Here is an 18,313-nt window from a genome sequence, read left to right as displayed (position 1 = left end):
GTAAACAGCCAGGCAAGGCGTGTTAGTTTATCTTTGTTTTCTCAACTTGTAAATGTACCTTTTACTAGAGTGTTTATCTCTGTTTGCTGTACTTTGAAACTAAGGCTAGAGGGGGGTCCTCTGAGCTCTTTAAGTTTGATTACCCTGTAAAGTTATTTTCCCATCTTGATTTTACAGAGAAGATTTTTACCTTTTTCTTTAATTAAAAGCCTTCTTTTTAAGAACCTGATTGATTTTTCCTTGTTTTTAGATCCAAGGGGGTTGGATCTGTATTCACCAGGGAATTGGTGAAGAGTTTCTCAAGGCTTCCCAGGGAAGGGAATTAGCTTTGGGAATGGTGGCAGTGGACCAGATCTAATCTGGTAGTTAAGCTTAGAAGTTTTCATGCAGGCCCCCACATTTGTACCCTAAAGTTCAAAGTGGGGAAGCAGCCTTGACAGGGTCTATCTTGAAAAAGTGCATCTTCCTCAAGATCAAATGCCACCAAATAGCAGTGCTTCCAACATGAGATCACTTTGCTTATTAGCCAATGTTGTTGATTTTATTCCAGGAAGCACAGTATTTAAAACAACTTGAAAACATAGATGCCTTGACATCTGACAAACTCACAAGGATAGCCACATGTGTACTGACTGGCATTTCCCTCTAGGCAAGGAGCTGGATCAGGTACTTCAGGTACATTGTTGCTCTACTCAACCCATTGAAATCAATGAGAGTTTCCTATGTATGTAGCCTTATGATCTAACTCATCCCTTATCAATCAGTTATCTTTTAATTGGTAAATATTAAGACATTACCCCCAATATCTCTTCTGAATAACACCTGTGGAGTCCATATCAAGATAGGCTCCTCTTTATAGCCACCAGGCGGCAACATTTGGTAAGCATAGGACACTACAGAAGACTTTTGATCTAGGACACACATGGGTTGTCTGGTATGGCATTGGTTAAGATAGTCTCATACAATGGCTAGCACAGTTACTTCTCTACATCCATCCTGCTGCTGTGAAGGAGACATGCATGATCTCTTAAAACAATCAATGCTGGCAGGAAAAGGTTCAAGGAGATTGTGTTCCAGAAAGAGAGGCACTCTCACAAAGTAGACAATCTAACCACAATTATTGAGTAATGATCAGGATTTCCAGGTATCTCATAGCACTCTGTGGATTTCTGACTCTCGCTTCATAAATATAACTATTTATAATGAGCAAAACAATTCCTGGTTCCCGTCTTCCCTCAGCATCACTCATTCTTCATAGACTGGTATCTTAGCCTCTAATAACTACACTTGTTCAGAAGTGGTTGGGTCACTGTCTAGCGGGAGGGACCCTACCCTACTCAGACTTAGGGTTATGCCAATGTAACTCAGACAGAATTTGGCCCTTGTTGTAAACAGGTGCCACTGCCATGGAAGCCTGTCAGCCAAATCTGGTGGTGACATAACTGTGGATATAAGTTTTGTATTGAGGAAAATCAAGAAGAAAATGGGTGCAGGGATGGTGTCCCTAACCTCTGTTTGCCAAAAGCAGGGAATGAGTGATGGGACGGATCACTTGATGATTACCTGTTCTGTTCATTCCCTCTGGGGAATATGGCATTGGCCACTATTGGGAGACAGGATACCGGGCTAGATGGACCTTTAGTCTGACCCAGTATGGCTGTTCTTATATTCTTATGTAAGTGGGTAGAGCAGTGCAACTTGCTCCTATTTGGCAATCAGCAAGTATGCAAAATGAATGTCACTTCAGCACTGAGGGGTCGAGTTTTATCATATATCTTTTCCCCCTAAACCCCTAGGCATGTAAGTTCCACTTGTTTTGCAGTTCCTCAAAATGCCAAATAGTGCAGGTTGCAGTACCTTACCACTTGCTGCATAACTGTTTTTTTCCGAGCAAATTACAGCCATCATCACTTACGCCATTGTATAATTTAGCCCACACCATATATTTCCTGTTATCATCTAAAAGGCATGGCACATTTTACATTTGCAAGAAGAGCCTGAGACAGGTTTTTGCTGATGCAAACGTGCATTAATTATTAATGATCATCATTAGTATTATCATGATATGTGTATATAGCATCACAAATTTATACACATGCCCTGCCCTGTAAAGCGCATACCAAAAATAAAACAAACATATGACAACACTTGAGGAGAGGGAGTGTAAGGAGATTGTTAATGAGGAGGAGGAGGGAGGATGGATTGCTTGAAGATCTGGGTTTAAGGATGGATATAACAGAGGAGTGAAGGTGTCTGTGGATGAGGGCCTGGAGAATATACAGAAATAGGTATGCAGTATGCAGCAGTCGGGTTTGCTAGTTATTAAAGAAAGGAGGAATAAGCTATTCTAGTTAAAAAGGAAAGTTCTTTCTCTCACTGCATTGCATTCAAGAAATGCTGCATCTCCTTCCTATCACCCTGCCCCGCCAAAGTAGTGCTTCGATTTTTCAGGCCTGCTGTGATAATTACTGCTTCCCTGATTGCCTTTAGCTAGACATTACATTTTTATCATTTTAACTATAGAAGATGCAGGGGCATAGTGCCTTTCCAGACTATCTGTGGAGAGTATGTGTAAGCACGTGCATACTCATGGTGGTGACAGAAGTTTATTAAACATATTTGTCACAGCCCTAGTGTGCCACTTTAGACCTGAACCTGCCAGGTGCTTAGTGCCTTCAACTCCCAAGCAAAGAGGTGCTGACCTCCTGCAGGTTCCATTTACTTCATCGCAATTGTGGGTTCTCAGCGCCTCTGCAAATCAGGTCCCTATTGACTTCACTTAAGGTGCCCAGTGCCTCACAAGACTGGCTCCTTAGGCAGGACATTTTCAATCATACAGTATAAGTAACTTCATAAATCACAATCATTAAATTGCCAATAGCCTTTTATGTGGCTTCATCAACCCCAGATTATCCAAGCCCCAAATATCTGCTCATTCCTGAATTGTTTATGATGGGTGATAAATACAGCAGTTATGATAAAAAGCATCAGGGATGTCACAAAATTGCTCCTTTCCTTGTCGCATCACTCATATGCCTTATAATATTTTTCTTCCTTACCAAATGTCGCAAATATCTTCCATCCTTTGATACTCGCTGCTCCTTATAATAACACTGTCAGTATCTCCTTATAATACTATATATCTGTTCCACATGCTGCCTTTCAAATACTTCTTCTAATACTGCATCTGCCTTCCTTGTAATCTCTCTGAGATACTCATAATGCCTCCTTTCCTTGTCACACCTCTCACATACTCCTTATAATATAACCTGGAACATTTCTGTGCTCACCTACCCATAAAGATTGCCAATGCTCTGAATGACAAAAATGATCTAAAGAAATTGGATGTAGTGAAAAAGTAAAGGTTATATCTCACTGTACTTGAGAAGGATCAGTGTGGCTTTCAGGCTTACTAGCCAAGCAAGGACTGCAGCTGCAGCATCATTTGCAGTTCCAATTTGCCTAGCAAATATCATGAAATTTCATAGTTCTGGCCATTGTGTTGCAGGAAACCAGCTCTGGCAGCATACAGGAAAAGAGAGACAGTGATATAATGCACCAAAAGGATTTTCCTGTCTATCAGGCAAGAGAGTTGATTCCTCACTAGGTGGTAAGTTGTATATCTTCAATTCATACCACAGCAATGGTTCTCTACAGCTTAAGTTTGCAAATTCTCTGCAACTGGCCTGAAAGCAATGGGACCGTGCAGGATTTAAATCAGCACAGAATGTGACCCAAACACTTAGGCAAGTTATTAGACTAACCCAGTTTTTGAAATATGAGGCCAGACTCACTAGTGCTGGCACATGGAGGTGTGAGTTATAGCTCTCTCCCACTGCCAGATCTCTACACCCAGGAAAAGATTCACCCCAGGGGTGGGCATGTTGTGTTGCCACTGTAACCAGTGGTTAAAGGAGAATGAAACAAAGGGGGAGCTCTCAGTGCATCAGTTGAGGAGGAAGGGGAGCTGTAGGGGAACACTGCTTACCCAAGCCAGAAAGAGGTGAGGGAATTGCTCTCTGCTTTTAGCTTCCCCTTAATTTAACTCAGGGTTTCTGCCTGAAGGAGGCAGTTTTAATTTATGCCATGATCCCGTGGGATAGGACAGTACCTAGTTACTGGGGTGATAAGTATAAATACTTGACTGACATACAGACACTGTAGGAGTTCTGCTGGCAGAAACAGCAGAAGGGATACATTCAGTCAGATCATCTTCCAACCTCCCTGGCCATGCCCCTTTCCCACCCAGTGCCTCCCATTTTTAGGCTATTCTTGTTGCCTACTCCTCCTGGAGCAAGGGGAAGTTGTTTCAACCATTTTCCACACTCATGACCTCCTCGCCCAGTCTGCTGATTTTTTCTTTTCAGCTTGTTCCTGAAGAGTCTTGGGGCCCAAATATTGCTGCTTACTGGGAATGGGCAAACTGTTCTGGAGAAAACAAGGTCACCCAGGGAAGCTTTGCCCAAAACCTCAGTTGAACCCAAAACACTTTTTCTTGGGGATCTGCAACGTTATGATAGGTTCGCAGAAAGCAACTGTTCATGTTCATTACTCATATATCCCTTGTCATTTTGCTGTTACCTCTCCTCAGCATCATGATGTCCATCATCGGTTGTTTTAAAAGTGACATCTTCAGTTCTGACTCCCCATTGTTTGCCAGGCTTGTCTTTATTTCTTCTTGGTCCAGCACTAAAGTGCTTCTGTTTCACGCTCTCCTCATTCATTATGTAGAGTCTGCACCCCGTCCATTCCCTGCCCTCCCTCAACACCCTTTGCAGCACCTGAGTAGAATGTACAATATAGGAGTTACCGTCTCTGATCCTGATTATCCATTCAAACTGATGCAGCACCATTGGGATAGATTGGATCTCATTTACATCAGTGTAATTCCAGAGTATCTCCACTGGTATCTGTGGAGTTATTTAGTATTTATATTGGTGTAACTGAAATCAGAATCTGACCCATTGACTTCAAAAGGTTTGTTCTAAATTTATACCAATATGAGAGGAGAATCAGGCGCTCTGACTTCTTCCAGCTTTGAAACTTTCATCCCTCTAGGTGGCTTCTTACTTTGCTTCTACTCAAATAACTAGCTGCTTCCTTCCTTCCTCTAATTTTGCATAACCCAATGAGAAATGGCATTTCTCCTCCAACCCAACCCTTTTATTCTCTGCCTGGTTAGTGTCAAACTGCCTACTCATTGTAGACCTCTCTCAGGCTTGAAGTATAAATCAGTTAGTGATGTGGCTTCATATTAGCTTATGAGTGTGGTTTTTTGTAAATATTTATTTATATCTGTGTCGAATCACATTAAGAGGAAACCCAGGAAATGATGATTATGTGAGTGTCATATAATCTACTGTGGAGCCTGCACGATGACAGTTCTGCAGTAACCATTTTACCAAGACTTTACAAATTCCTCTGTCAAAGAATTTGACATTCACTGATATTAAGTCAAATCTAGTTCTAAATTTTGGAGTCTGATATCATGATTAGGAATATTTCTGTATTGAATCTTTACTCTCAAAAAGGCCTGGATTTCTATTTATTTTTTTCCTCTTGTCTAATTTCATGACATTTTCAGGGAAGTTAATCTGAACATAACACTTGCTGAGGTACAGTTCTTCTCAGTAAAGGAAGGAGTTTGAGGTGAAACAAGATTTTTGAGCATATCATTATGAAGTACAGTAAGAATAGGTTGTTGTTTTTCTGAAAGTTCCTGTAAAAAAAATGGAAAGCTTGATTGATTTCTGGAGCACCTCCAGGATTTCTTCTGCAGTGGTACTATTATGCACCAAATCTGTAAGATATGCAGACAGAAAATTCCAGCAGAAACAGCAAGGTTATGCATACTTTTTCGTTAAATCTGTATCAGGAAACCAGGCAAGGAGGAGCTGGAGAACGTAGTAGACAGAAGCTCTACAGTGAGCTAAAGAGAGAGAGGGAGAGTGACAAGTATAGCTTTAGGGGTAATACTGTTTTCCTTATTCTAGTAAAGTTTCTTGCTTGGTGACAACTACACTAGCCTCTGGTTACCAGTTGGCAGACATAATTACATCCTCTAAATCAGCCATGACCACTAAATAGTTGACAGCTGTCATGGTTTTAGGTGTATTTGTTAAAGCTGCTTATATTGATACCAAGAAAAGTTACAACATTTTAAAGATTTTTGCCCTTACTAAAAATGGCAGCCATCTCCCATTGTTCTCAGCTGAAGCCAGGCTGTCCTCACCGAAGATGCCACCATTTGAACGTGGAAGTGAGGCTGCAAGAGTAAAGATGGCCACCCACTCCATCTCCCTTTATTTCCAATGAGTTTAAAACCAAGGTGCCCTCAGAGAAGATAGGTACATGCTATTCACCATTTGTGGCCAAGGCAGGAGACCATATGGAAACACAGGAATGTGAGGATTACTTTGGGGGCAAGAAGGAAAAGTGCAGCGGGAGACAAGACTGTGGGGACAGAGGAAACTGGGGGATGAGGGGCTAAAAGGAAGACTGTCAGGATTTTGAGAGATGTCTTTTAATTAATTAAAATTGCTATTATTTATATTACAGGAGTGCCTACAGACATAGGAGCTGGAACTAGTGGTGTGGGGGGTGCTGTCGCACCTTCTGTTTTGAAGTGTTTACAATCATATACAGGGTTTACAGTTTGGTTCAGTGGTTCTCAGCACTCCCACTATACAAATTGTTCCAGCACCACTGCCTAGAGACTCCAACTGAGATCAGGGTCCTACTGTGCTAGGATCTGTACGTACACAGAATGTGAAAGAGGCCCTGCCATGAAGAGCTTACAACAGAGATGACCAGTACCTGCTGATAGTGGTGGGGCAGAGTGAGCGCAGCGGCTTCAGCAGATGATGCTGAGAATGCTCAGTCTGTGTGTGCCCTCCCTTCCCTCATGCATCACGTCTGGCTTACAACCTGATTTGACAAGACAGATAAAGGGTATGTCTACACTACGGGATTAATCCGAATTTATATAATTCGAATTTGTGAAATAGATTGTATAAAGTCGAATGTCTGCGGCCACACTAAGCACATTAATTCGGCGGTGTGCATCCATGTACCGGAGCTAGCGTCGATTTCCGGAGCGTTGCACTGTGGGTAGCTATCCCATAGTTCCCGCAGTCTCCCCCACCCATTGGAATTCTGGGTTGAGATCCCAGTGCCTGATGGGGCAAAAAACATTGTCGCAGGTGGTTCTGGGTACAACCTCACCCCTCCCTCCATGAAAGCAACAGCAGACAACCTTTTCGCGCCTTTTTTCCTGGGTGAACACTGCAGACTCCATATCATGGCAAGCATGGAGCCCGCTCAGCTCAAGACAGCAGTCATGAACATTGTAAACACCTTGCGCGTTCTCATGCAGTTTATGCTGAGCCAGAAAAACGAGGCGAGGAGGCGGTGGCGACGGCAGCGCAGCAGCAGCGTGATGAGGACATGGACATGGACACAGAATTCTCTCAAACCGCGGGCCCCAGTGCTTTGGAGATCATGTTGTTGATGGGGCAGGTTATAGCCGTGGAACGCCAATTCTGGGCCCGGGAAACAAGCACAGACTGGTGGGACTGCATAGTGTTGCAGGTGTGGGACGATTCCCAGTGGCTGCGAAACTTTTGCATGCGTAAGGGCACTTTCATGGAACTTTGTGACTTGCTGTCCCCTGCCCTGAAACGCCAGAATACCAAGATGAGAGCAGCCCTCACAGTTGAGAAGCGAGTGGCGATAGCCCTGTGGAAGCTTGCAACACCAGACAGCTACCGGTCAGTCGGGAATCAATTTGGAGTGGGAAAATCTTCTGTGGGGGCTGCTGTGATGCAAGTAGCCAAAGCAATCACTGAGCTGCTGCTACGAAAGGTAGTGACTCTGAGAAATGTGCAGGTCATAGTGGATGGCTTTGCTGCAATGGGATTCCCTAACTGTGGTGGGGCGATAGATGGAACCCATATCCCTATCTTGGGCACCGGACACCAGGGTACCCAGTACATAAACCGCAAGGGGTACTTTTCAATGGTGCTGCAAGCACTTGTGGATCACAAGGGATGTTTCACCAACATCAACGTGGGCTGGCTGGGAAGGGTTCACGATGCTCGCGTCTTCAGGAACACTACTCTGTTTAAACGGCTACAGCAAGGGACTTACTTCCCGGACCAGAAAATAACCATTGGGGATGTTGAAATGCCAATAGTTATTCTTGGGGACCCAGCCTATCCCTTAATGCCATGGCTCATGAAGCCATACACAGGCAGCCTGGACAGGAGTCAGGAGCTGCTCAACTACAGGCTGAGCAAGTGCAGAATGGTGGTAGAATGTGCATTTGGCCATTTAAAAGTTTGCTGGCGATCGTTACTGACTCACTCAGACCTCAGCCAAATCAATATCCCCATTGTTATTTCTGCTTGCTGTGTGCTCCACAATCTTTGTGAAAGTAAGGGGGAGACCTTTATGGCGGGGTGGGAGGCTGAGGCAAATCGCCTGGCTGCTGATTATGCACAGCCAGACACCAGGGCGATTAGAAGAGCACACCAGGAAGCGCTGTGCATCAGAGAAGCTTTGAAAACCAGTTTCATGACTGGCCAGGCTACAGTGTGAAATTTCTGTTTGTTTCTCCTTCATGAAAACCCGCCCCCTTTATTGACTCATTCTCTGTAAGGAACCCACCCTCCCCCCTTCCCCCAGCTTGCTTTCAAAGGAAATAAAGTCACTATCATTTAAAAATCATTTATTCTTTATTAATTGATTATAAAAAGAGGGAGAGAACCCGGGTGGAGTTTGGGAGGAGGATCGGCGGGAAGGAAAAGGCCACTAAAAAAAGGTTAAAAAAATGACAGCCTTTTGCTTGGGCTGTCCACTGGGGTGAAATGGGACAGTGTACGGAGCCTCCCCCACTCCCCCCCCTGCGTTCTTACACGTCTGGGTGAGGAGGCCATGGAACATGGTGAGAGGGGTTATACAGGGGCTGTAGCGGCACTCTGTTATCCTGCTGCCGTTCCTGAAGCTCCACCAGATGCCGGAGCATGTCTGTTTGCTCATGCAACAGCCCCAGCGTTGCATCCTGCCTCCTCTGATCTTCCTGCCGCCACCTCTCATCTCGAGCGTCTCTCCTCTCCTCACGTTGGTCCCTCATGTCCTCACGTGGGTCCCTCCTGTCCTCACGTTCACTGGCTTCTTTCCTATACTTTGAAACCGTGTCCTTCCGCTCATTCAGATGAGCTCTTTCACTGCGGGTGGATTCCATGATTTCTGTGAACATCTCGTCTCGCATCTTCTTTTTCCAACGCCTTATCTGAGATAGCCTTCAGGACGGAGGAGGGAGGCTTGAAGAATTTGCAGCTGCTGGAGGGAGGGAAAAAAGGAGAGAATTTTTTAAAAAGATACGTTTTGCAGAACAATGCTTATACTCTTTCACAGTGACCAACACTATTCACATTACATAGCACATGTGATTTCTGTGCAAGGTCGCATTTTGCCTCTTAATATTGAGTGCCTGTGGCTTTGCTGCTAGAGATCACAGACGCAGGTCCGGGCAACAGAATTTGGCTTGCATGCGGCCATGGTAAGCCATTGTCTTTCGGCTTCTGAGCCCTCCTTTCCCACATACCAAGCAAAGCCCGTTGAGTGCTATGGTTTTCCTGTTAACCTTCAGCAGCAGAAAACAAACTAACCCCCACCCATCCAATTCTCTGGATGATCGCTTTATCCCTCCCCCCACCGCATGGCTGGTATCAGGGAAGATCCCTGCTAGCCAAACGTGAAAAGCTCAGGGCCAATTGCCCCCCCCCCCCCACGCTTGGCTAACTGCAGGGAAGGATTTCTTTTCAGCCACAGGCAAACAGCCCAGTAGGAACGGCCACCTCTGTTCCCTTAATTAAATTCCCGTATTTCAACCAGGTTACCATGAGCGATATCACTCTCCTGAGGATTACACAGTGAGATAAAGAACGGATGTTGCTTGAATGCCAGCAAACACCGGGACCATACGCTGCCAGGCTTTGTCATGCAATGATACCAGATTACTTGCTGCAAGCATGGCACGGTCAAGTGTCCTACCATGGAAGACGGAATAAGGCTGCACTGCCCAGAAACCTTGTGGCAAGGCTTTTGGAGTACCTCCAGGAGAGCTTCATGGAGATGTCCCTGGAGGATTTCCGCTCCATCCCCAGACACGTTAACAGACTTTTCCTGTAGCTGTACTGGCTGCGAATGCATCCCAAGTCCTCAGGGCAAAGTAATCATTAAAAAATGCTTGCTTTTAAAACAAGTTTTATATTTTAAAAGGTAAACTCACCTGAGGTCCCTTCCATAGGGTCGTGGTCTTGGATACTGGCTTGGGAGGGTTGGGAGGGTACTTCAGTCAGGCTGAGAAAAAGATCCTGGCTGTTGGGGAGAACGGAGTGCTGGGTGCTCTCCGCAAGCTCCTCCTCCTCCTCCTCCTCTTCCCCGTCCGCAGAATCCTCAGGTGTAGCTGATGAGATTATCCCCGCCTCGGAATCCATGGTCAGAGGTGGGGTAGTGGCGGCAGCCCCCTCTAGAACTGCATGCAGCTCGGTGTAGAAGCGGCATGTCCGCGGCTCTGACCCGGAGTGACCGTTTGCCTCCTTTGTTTTTTGATAGGCTTGTCTGAGCTCCTTGACTTTCACGCGGCACTGATCTGAGTCCCTATTGTGGCCTCTCTCCATCATGCCCTTGGAGATTTTTTCAAAAGTTTTGGCATTTCGTCTTTTCAAACAAAGTTCTGCTAACACTGAATCCTCTCCTCATATAGCGATCAGATCCAGTACCTCCTGTACGGTCCATGCTGGTGCTCTTTTTCGATTATCGGCCTGCATGGTTACCTGTGCTGATGAGCTATCTGTGGTCACCTGTGCTCTCCACGCTGGGCAAACATGAAATAAAATTCAAATGTTCGCGGGGCTTTTCCTGTCTACCTGGCCAGTGCATCCGAGTTCAGATTGCTATCCAGAGTGGTCACAATGGTGCACTGTGGGATAGCTCCTGGAGGCCAATACCATCGAATTGCGGCCACACTAACCCTAATTCGAAATGACAGTATCGATTTTGGCGCTACTCTGCTCGTCGGGGTGGAGTACAGAAATCGATTTTAAGAGCCCTTTATTTCGAAATAAATGGGTTCGTTGTGTGGATGGGTGCAGGGTTAATTCGATTTAACAGTGCTAAATCCAAATTAAAGTCATAGTGTAGACCAGGCCAAAGGGTGGGACGAAAGCAGCACTATTAAACTCATGTTATCGATGGGGAAGTGAGGCAAATTAAGTTTTAGTGATTTGTCCAAGGTCACACAGGGACTCTGTAGCATCGCTGGGATTGAACCCAGATCTTTTGACTAATCTGCTTTAATCACAAAACCATCCTTCCTTCAGTGAAATGTCAGTGCTGGCCCCTATCACTTTAAATCAGGCCCTCTGAACCTGTTCCTTTCCTGGTCATTTCCTCCCTGCTGGTATTCAGAAAACTACCCTGAAACCATCCAGAACTGACTTTCCTGATCCAGAAATACCTCCAGAAACCTCTCACGGCTGCTCGCAGACCCAAGCAGTTTTTCTTCCCTTGCCCTTTGTGGGTATTATGCAATCCCAGTAGTTTTACAGCTCTTTGCAATAGTATTTTGAGCTCTTAACTTTTTTCTACTGCAGATCAGAGGGCCACTCATCCTTGTTAGGCAGAGGTGGAATGAATGACTGCAATATGCTTTCTCCTCTCCCTCCTCCAATTCTTTCGGGAATGGTCCTATCATGCCAGAGTAGCAATTAAATTGGACTGAGAGCTAGGTGTAATTCGTAGCAAACTACAGGACGCAGTTTTAGGAACAGCTGATGCCAAACAAGAGAGTCTTAAAAGTAATCTAAAGGGCACTAGAGTCCATTTATATTTCCATGCCTTTTTTTCTCTTCCCCCCTGGGTCTCTGCAGAATATCTTGGAGGCCATTCTATGAAACTATTACCTAATCTTCTCCTTTAGGTCATTTTCAACAGATGCATTCCAATAACTCTTGGGTGACCATATACATTAAAAAAAAGACAAGGACACTTTTTATTAGAGTTAGAGTGATGCAGGTCAGCAGAGATGGGTCAGGAAAGAACTAATACAAACTGAACAAGCCCCACAGAATTTCCAAACAATTTATTTGGCTGAAATCATAGTATGATCATTATGCTGTGCCATGGGATGTATATAGTCCATGTTGGTCTGGCAACCAAGGGGTTAGGAACTGCTTGCCAGCACTGATTGGCAGCCTCTCAGCAGCTAGGAAAATAAAAGAGCTGAGAAGCAAGGGGTTGCCAGAGAAATAAGCAGTCTGGAGAAGGAAAGTCCTGCCCACTAGCTGGTGAGAAGTTGCCCAGAGAAAACACCCTAGAGATGGGATCACTGGATCAACAGGCTGGAGAAGCCTACAGACCTAAGGGAAATAAGAACAAGCTCAGGGCACAGCAGAAGGAATTGTTAAGGCTTAATTCCACCTGCCTAGTTTGAAGGCCCTGAGCTGGAACCCAGTGGCATGGGTGGGCTGGGGTTCTCTTACCAATTCCCCAATGGGCCATAAGAACCAAAAGAGGTGTTCAGACCCCCTGAGAACCAGGATCAAATAACCCTGTCAAGTATAAAGGGAAACCCAGGCATGGGACTGAAACTAACACCCTGCGAAGCCCAGAATGAGACTATCATAGAGACTCAGGCCTGGTCTACACTAGGAGGTTATGTCGAATTTAGCAGCGTTAATTCGAATTAACCCTGCACCCATCCACACAACGAAGCTATTTATTTCGACATAGAGGTCTCTTTAAATCAATTTCTGTACTCCTCCCCGACGAGTGGAATAGCGCTAAATTCGACATGGCCATGTCGAATTAGGGTAGGTGTGGATGGAATTCGACGCTAATAGCTCCGGAAACTATCCCACAGTGCACCACTCTGTTGACGCTCTGGACAGCAGTCCGAGCTCAGATGCTCTGACCAGCCACACAGGAAAAGCCCCGGGAAAATTTGAATTCCTTTTCCTGTCTGGCCAGTTTGAATCTTATTTCCTGTTTGGACATCGTGGCAAGCTCAGCAGCACTGGCAATGATGCAGAGCTCTCCAGCAGAGGTGACTATGCAATCGCAGAATAGAAAGAGGGCCCCAGCATGGACTGATCGGGAAGTCTTGGATCTGATCGCTGTGTGGGGCGATGAGTCCGTGCTTTCGGAGCTGCGATCAAAAAGACGGAATGTGAAGATCTACGAGAAGATCTCAAAAGCCATGACGGAGAGAGGATACAGCCGGGATGCAACACAGTGCCGCGTGAAAATCAAGGAGCTGAGACAAGCGTACCAGAAGACCAAAGAGTCAAACGGACGCTCCGGATCCCAGCCCCAGACATGCCTTTTCTACGAGGCACTGCATTCCATTCTAGGTGCGGCCGCCACCACTACCCCACCACTGTCCGTAGACTCTGACGATGGGGTATTGTCGACGGCCGCTTCCTCGGAGCTGTTCACGGACGGGGAAGATGAGGAAGGAGATGAGGAGGACAAGGCAGTTGACAGTGCTTTCAACGCTGATTTCCCCGACAGCCAGGATCTCTTCATCACCCTCACGGAGATCCCCTACCAACCCTCCCAAGGCAGTAACTCGGACCATGAATCAGGGGAAGGATCAGTAGGTAAGTGTTTTAAACATTTATTTTGAATAGAATAGGCATGGTATGTTAGCAATGGGTTTTTAATGATTAGTTTGCGCTAGGCGCTTAACTTTTTAGTCCTTGCCAGTGCAGCTACTGGAAAAGTCTGTTAACATGTCTGGGGATAGAGTAGAAATCCTCCTGGGACATCTCCACAAAGCTCTCCTGGAGGTAATGTGAAAGCCTTTGCATCAGGTTCCTGGGGAGAGCGGCCTTATTGCCTCCTCCATGGTAGGAAACTTTTCCGCGGCAGGCTAGCAGCAGGTACTCCGGTATCATTGCCTGGCAAAACATGGCGGCATACGGCCCCGGTGTTTGCTGGCATTCACACAGCATGCGGTCTGTCTCTGTCTCCGTAATCCTCATCAGAGAGATATCACTCATGGTGACCTGCTTTGAATTAGGGGAATTTTAGTATGGGGACTGATTGCCTGTTCCTGTAAATAACTGTAACTGGCGGTTTACAGCCACGTGGTGGGGGCAGGGAGGCAAACCGTTCCTGCTGAGCGGTTCACTGACAGCATGCAGGGATCTTTCCCGGGGACAGCCGAGACGGGGGTGGGACAGGAGCAGAGTTCATGCCGGCTGGATCGCCGGCAGCGTGCAGGGATCTTTCCCGAGCCCAGCCACATGGTGGGGGTGGGGAGGCGAACCGTTCCTGCTGAGCGGTTCGCCGACAGCATGCAAGGATCTTTCCCGGAGACAGCCGTGACGGGGGTGGGACAGGGGCAGAGTTCATGCTGACCGGATCGCCAGCAGCAGGAACTGGCCAATGCTAGGAGCATTGCTTGGAACGTGAAAGGAGGGCACTGCTGTAAATTAAACTTTAAGCAGCCAAAAGTCTACGGCTTACCATGGCCGCCTGCTAGCAGAATTCCGTTGTCCGGCCCCGCTTGTGTGATCAGTACAGCAAGACCCCAGGTACTCAATGTGAAGACAGAAAATTCGACCTTGTACTGAGTGCACATGTGATAGGTACTGTGCGTGATCTTGTTCACAGAGAAAGACTATAATCATTGCTTGCAAAAATGTATCTTTTTGAGGAATTCACTCCCTTTTTCCCATCCCACAGCTGCGAGTGTCTCCCGAGCTACCCCGGCATCCCCCTCCCAGAGGCTGGCGCAGATCAGGCGGCAAAAGAAAAGGACACGGGACGAGATGTTCTCAGAACTTGTGGTCTGTTCCCGAGCCGAGGAACAGCAGACCCAGTGGAGGGAGAACATGTCGCAATACCAGCGATCACACAGCAAACGGGAGGACGGCAGGAAGACCAGCAGGCGACTCAAACGCTGCTTGGACTAATGAGGGAGCAAATGGACATGCTCCGGCACCTTGTAGATGTTCTGCAGGACCGGAGGCAGGAGGACAGAGCCCCGCTGCATTCTATCGCTAACCGCCCTCCCCCGCCACAAAGTCCCATCCCCCCCTCACCCAAAGTCCCAAGTAGGAGAGGCGGCAAGGCCCGTGAAAACAGTCACTCCACCCCTGCAGACTGCTCAAGTAACAGAAGGCTCTCATTCCCAAAGATTTGATATGTCCTTTCCTTCCCTCCAAATGCACCTCACCCAAGCCCCCGTCCCAGTTTCATCCCCTAACTGTGTAGTTCTTAATAAAAAATATGTTTCTGTTAATTACTGTTTCCGTCATGTTCTTTTAGAGGACAGTGTGTTTGAAGGGGGGGAAAGGGGTTGGTAATTGGAGAGGACAGTCACCTTTACCAGGGTACAGACATGGGGGGCAGGTTCAGCAGAAGGTCACACACAAATTGCAGTCAGTAGGCACACTGGTCAGTCTGGGAGGTGGTTTTCATGTTCTGTGTGTGGGGGCTATGTGAGTTTGTGGCGGGGGAGGGCAGTTACAGATCTTAGGTAGCGGTCCTTAGCCTGGATGACAGAGCCACGCAGCAGGGGATCTGTAACCGCCCTCCCCCGCCACAAAGTCACATAGCCTCCACACACAGAGTCCCGAAAAGGAGGGGTGGCAGGCTGCGTTGAAACAACCAGTCCATCACTGCGGACTGCTCTAGGAGCAGGAGCCTGTCATTCCTCGAGTTTAGAAGCGTCCTTTCCATCACTACACCCGCTCCCCACCACAGTCTGCGTCCCAGTTTCAACCCTTTACCGCGAAATCCTTAATAAAGAAAACGGTGTTCATGAACAAAGTTTCATTTATTTTATTTTTAAAGGTGTATTGGAACGGGGGGGAAGGGGGTTGGTAACTGGAGTGGATAGTCAACATTAACTGGGTAAAGAAATGGGGGCAGGTTCAGCTTCTGTTTAAACAAATGTAATAGTCACAGGTTACCCTGGTCACTCTGGAATCTAGCTTTCAAAGCTTCCCGGATGCACAGCGCGTCCCGCTGGGCTCTTCTAATCGCCCGGGTGTCTGGTTGGGTGTAATCAACCTCAACCTCCCACCCCGCCATAAACGTCTCCCCCTTGGTCTCACAGAGATTGTGGAGCACACAGCAAGCTGCAATAACAATGGGGATATTGGTTTCGCTGAGATCAGAGCGAGTCAGTAAGCTTCTCCATCTCCTCTTCAGACGTCCAAAAGCTCACTCCACCACCATTCTGCACTTGCTCAGCCGGTAGTTGAAGAGTTCTTTTTCACTGTCCAGGGCGCCTGTACAGGGCTTCATGAGCCAGGGCATTAGCGGGTAGGCTGGGTTCCCGAGGATCACTATAGGCATCTCCACATCCCCAACAGTTATTTTGTGGTCCGGGAAGTAAATACCTTCCTGCAGCCATCTAAACAGAGTTCCTGAAAACACGAGCGTCATGAACCTTGCCCGACCATCCGACGTTGATGTTGGTAAAACGTCCCCTATGGTCCACCAGTGCTTGCAGCACCATTGAAAAGTAGCCCTTTCAGTTAATGTACTGGCTGGCCTGGTGGTCCGGTCCCAGGATAGGGATGTGAGTTCCATCTATAGCCCCACCACAGTTTGGGAATCCCATCGCAGCGAAGCTATCTATGATCACCTGCACGTTTCCCAGGGTCACTACCTTTGAGAGCAGTAGCTCAACGATTGCGTTGGCTACTTGCATCACAGCAACTCCCACGGTAGATTTGCCCACTCCAAATTGATTGGCAACTGACCAGTAGCTGTCTGGCATTGCAAGCTTCCAGAGGGCTATGGCCACTCGCTTCTGGACAGTCAGGGCTCCTCGCATCCGGATGTCCTTGCACTTCAGGGCAGGGGACAGCAACTCACAAAGTTCCAGGAAAGTTCCTTATACATCCGAAAGTTTCGCAGCCACTGTGATTCATCCCAGACCTGCAGCACTATGCGGTCCCACCAGTCCGTGCTTGTTTCCTGGGCCCAGAATCGCCGTTCCACAACATCAACATGACCCATTGCCACCATGATGTCCACGGCGCGGGGTCCCGTGCCTTATGAGAGGTCTGTGCCCCTCTCAGGCTTAATGTCCTCACCGCGCTGCCGTAGCCTCCTTGCCCGATTTCTCAGCATCTGCCTCTGAAAAAGGTGGATGATAAGGCACGAGGTGTTGACAACGGCCATAACTGCAGCGATGGTCGCAGCGGGCTCCATGCTTGCAGTGCTGTGGCGTCCGCGCTGTCAATCACCAGAAAAGTGCGTGAACTGATTGCCCTCCGGCGCTTTCATGGAGGGAGGGCGGGAGTGAGGATTGAATGATGACAGTTACCCAAAACCACCCTCGACACATTTTTTGCCCCAGCAGGCATTGGGGACTCGACCCAGAATTCCAATGGGCAGCAGGGACTGCGGGAACTGTGGGATAGCTACCCACAGTGCACCGCTTCCAATGTCGACACTTGCCCCGTTAGTGTGGACTCACAAAGTCGAATTACTGTCCTTAGTGTGGATACACACGTTCGACTTTGTAATATCGGTACCACAAATTCGCTTTAAGTAAAATCAAACTACTCTTGTAGTGTAGACATACCCTCAGGCAAGAGGGGGTAACTGACTGCCCCACCAGACTAAGTGAGCTCTGTGTAATGCTCCATCTGACCATAGAGGGTGCTGTGCCTTCACACGTGCATTTGCAGCGCACAGGCTGCAAAACATAAATCCTTACTTTCCCTGGTTCAGATTATGTAAAGGTAGCTCTGTCTAACATAGCAAGCAATGCAAACAAATTCTGAGTTTCCCACTGGATAATAAAATAATATACAAGCTGACAAAAAACAAGGGAGACTGGAAATATACAGTTCCCTCCTTCCTTTTGTTAACTATCATATATAGTTTCCCTCCTTCCTTTTGCAATGAATCACACCAGGCTGTTGTAATGTCTTGGACAATGCTTCCCTGTGTGCTTTAGCCCAGGACTTTGGAATAAATGAAGTAAAGACAATCCAGATTTTAAGCAAGCATCATTGTGTGCCAGAGCAAGACACTTTGGGACTTATTTAGTAAGCTGCATGCAACAGTCCAGAAAAGCTGAATGTACTCAGCAAAACTACTAGTTCTTAGATATCCTCAAAAGAGTTACCTTGTGGCTCTCCATAATTGTTACCTCTTAGGTGAGCTCCCTATCAAATTGGCTCAGTTTGGAAGTCAAATAGATGATTTTTATAACACGAATCCCTGCAATTTCAACCTGGGTTCTGAAGTTCAACCTGGGTTGTTAGTTTCTAAG

At 46.9% G+C, this 18,313-nt stretch overlaps 1 long non-coding RNA gene across 2 annotated transcripts in view; it reads left to right on the top strand.

The window, feature by feature from the left end:
- The window catches only part of LOC112059290 (uncharacterized), a 174,736-nt gene extending 159,415 nt beyond the window's left edge, over positions 1 to 15,321 (top strand). For both annotated transcript variants that reach the window (XR_010590236.1, XR_010590237.1), the window contains exons 3-6: positions 551 to 675; positions 3,509 to 3,610; positions 6,559 to 6,951; positions 14,758 to 15,321. This is a non-coding gene — a long non-coding RNA (uncharacterized LOC112059290). The remainder of the gene's footprint in view (positions 1 to 550; positions 676 to 3,508; positions 3,611 to 6,558; positions 6,952 to 14,757) is intronic.
- Positions 15,322 to 18,313: the final 2,992 nt, after the last annotated feature.

The sequence above is a fragment of the Chrysemys picta genome, chromosome 9 (assembly GCF_011386835.1).
Source record: "Chrysemys picta bellii isolate R12L10 chromosome 9, ASM1138683v2, whole genome shotgun sequence".
In the NCBI taxonomy this organism is placed as follows: Eukaryota; Metazoa; Chordata; order Testudines; family Emydidae; genus Chrysemys; species Chrysemys picta.
The sequence above is the reverse complement of the archived record's forward strand: the minus strand, read 5'-3'. Positions and strand labels throughout refer to the sequence as shown.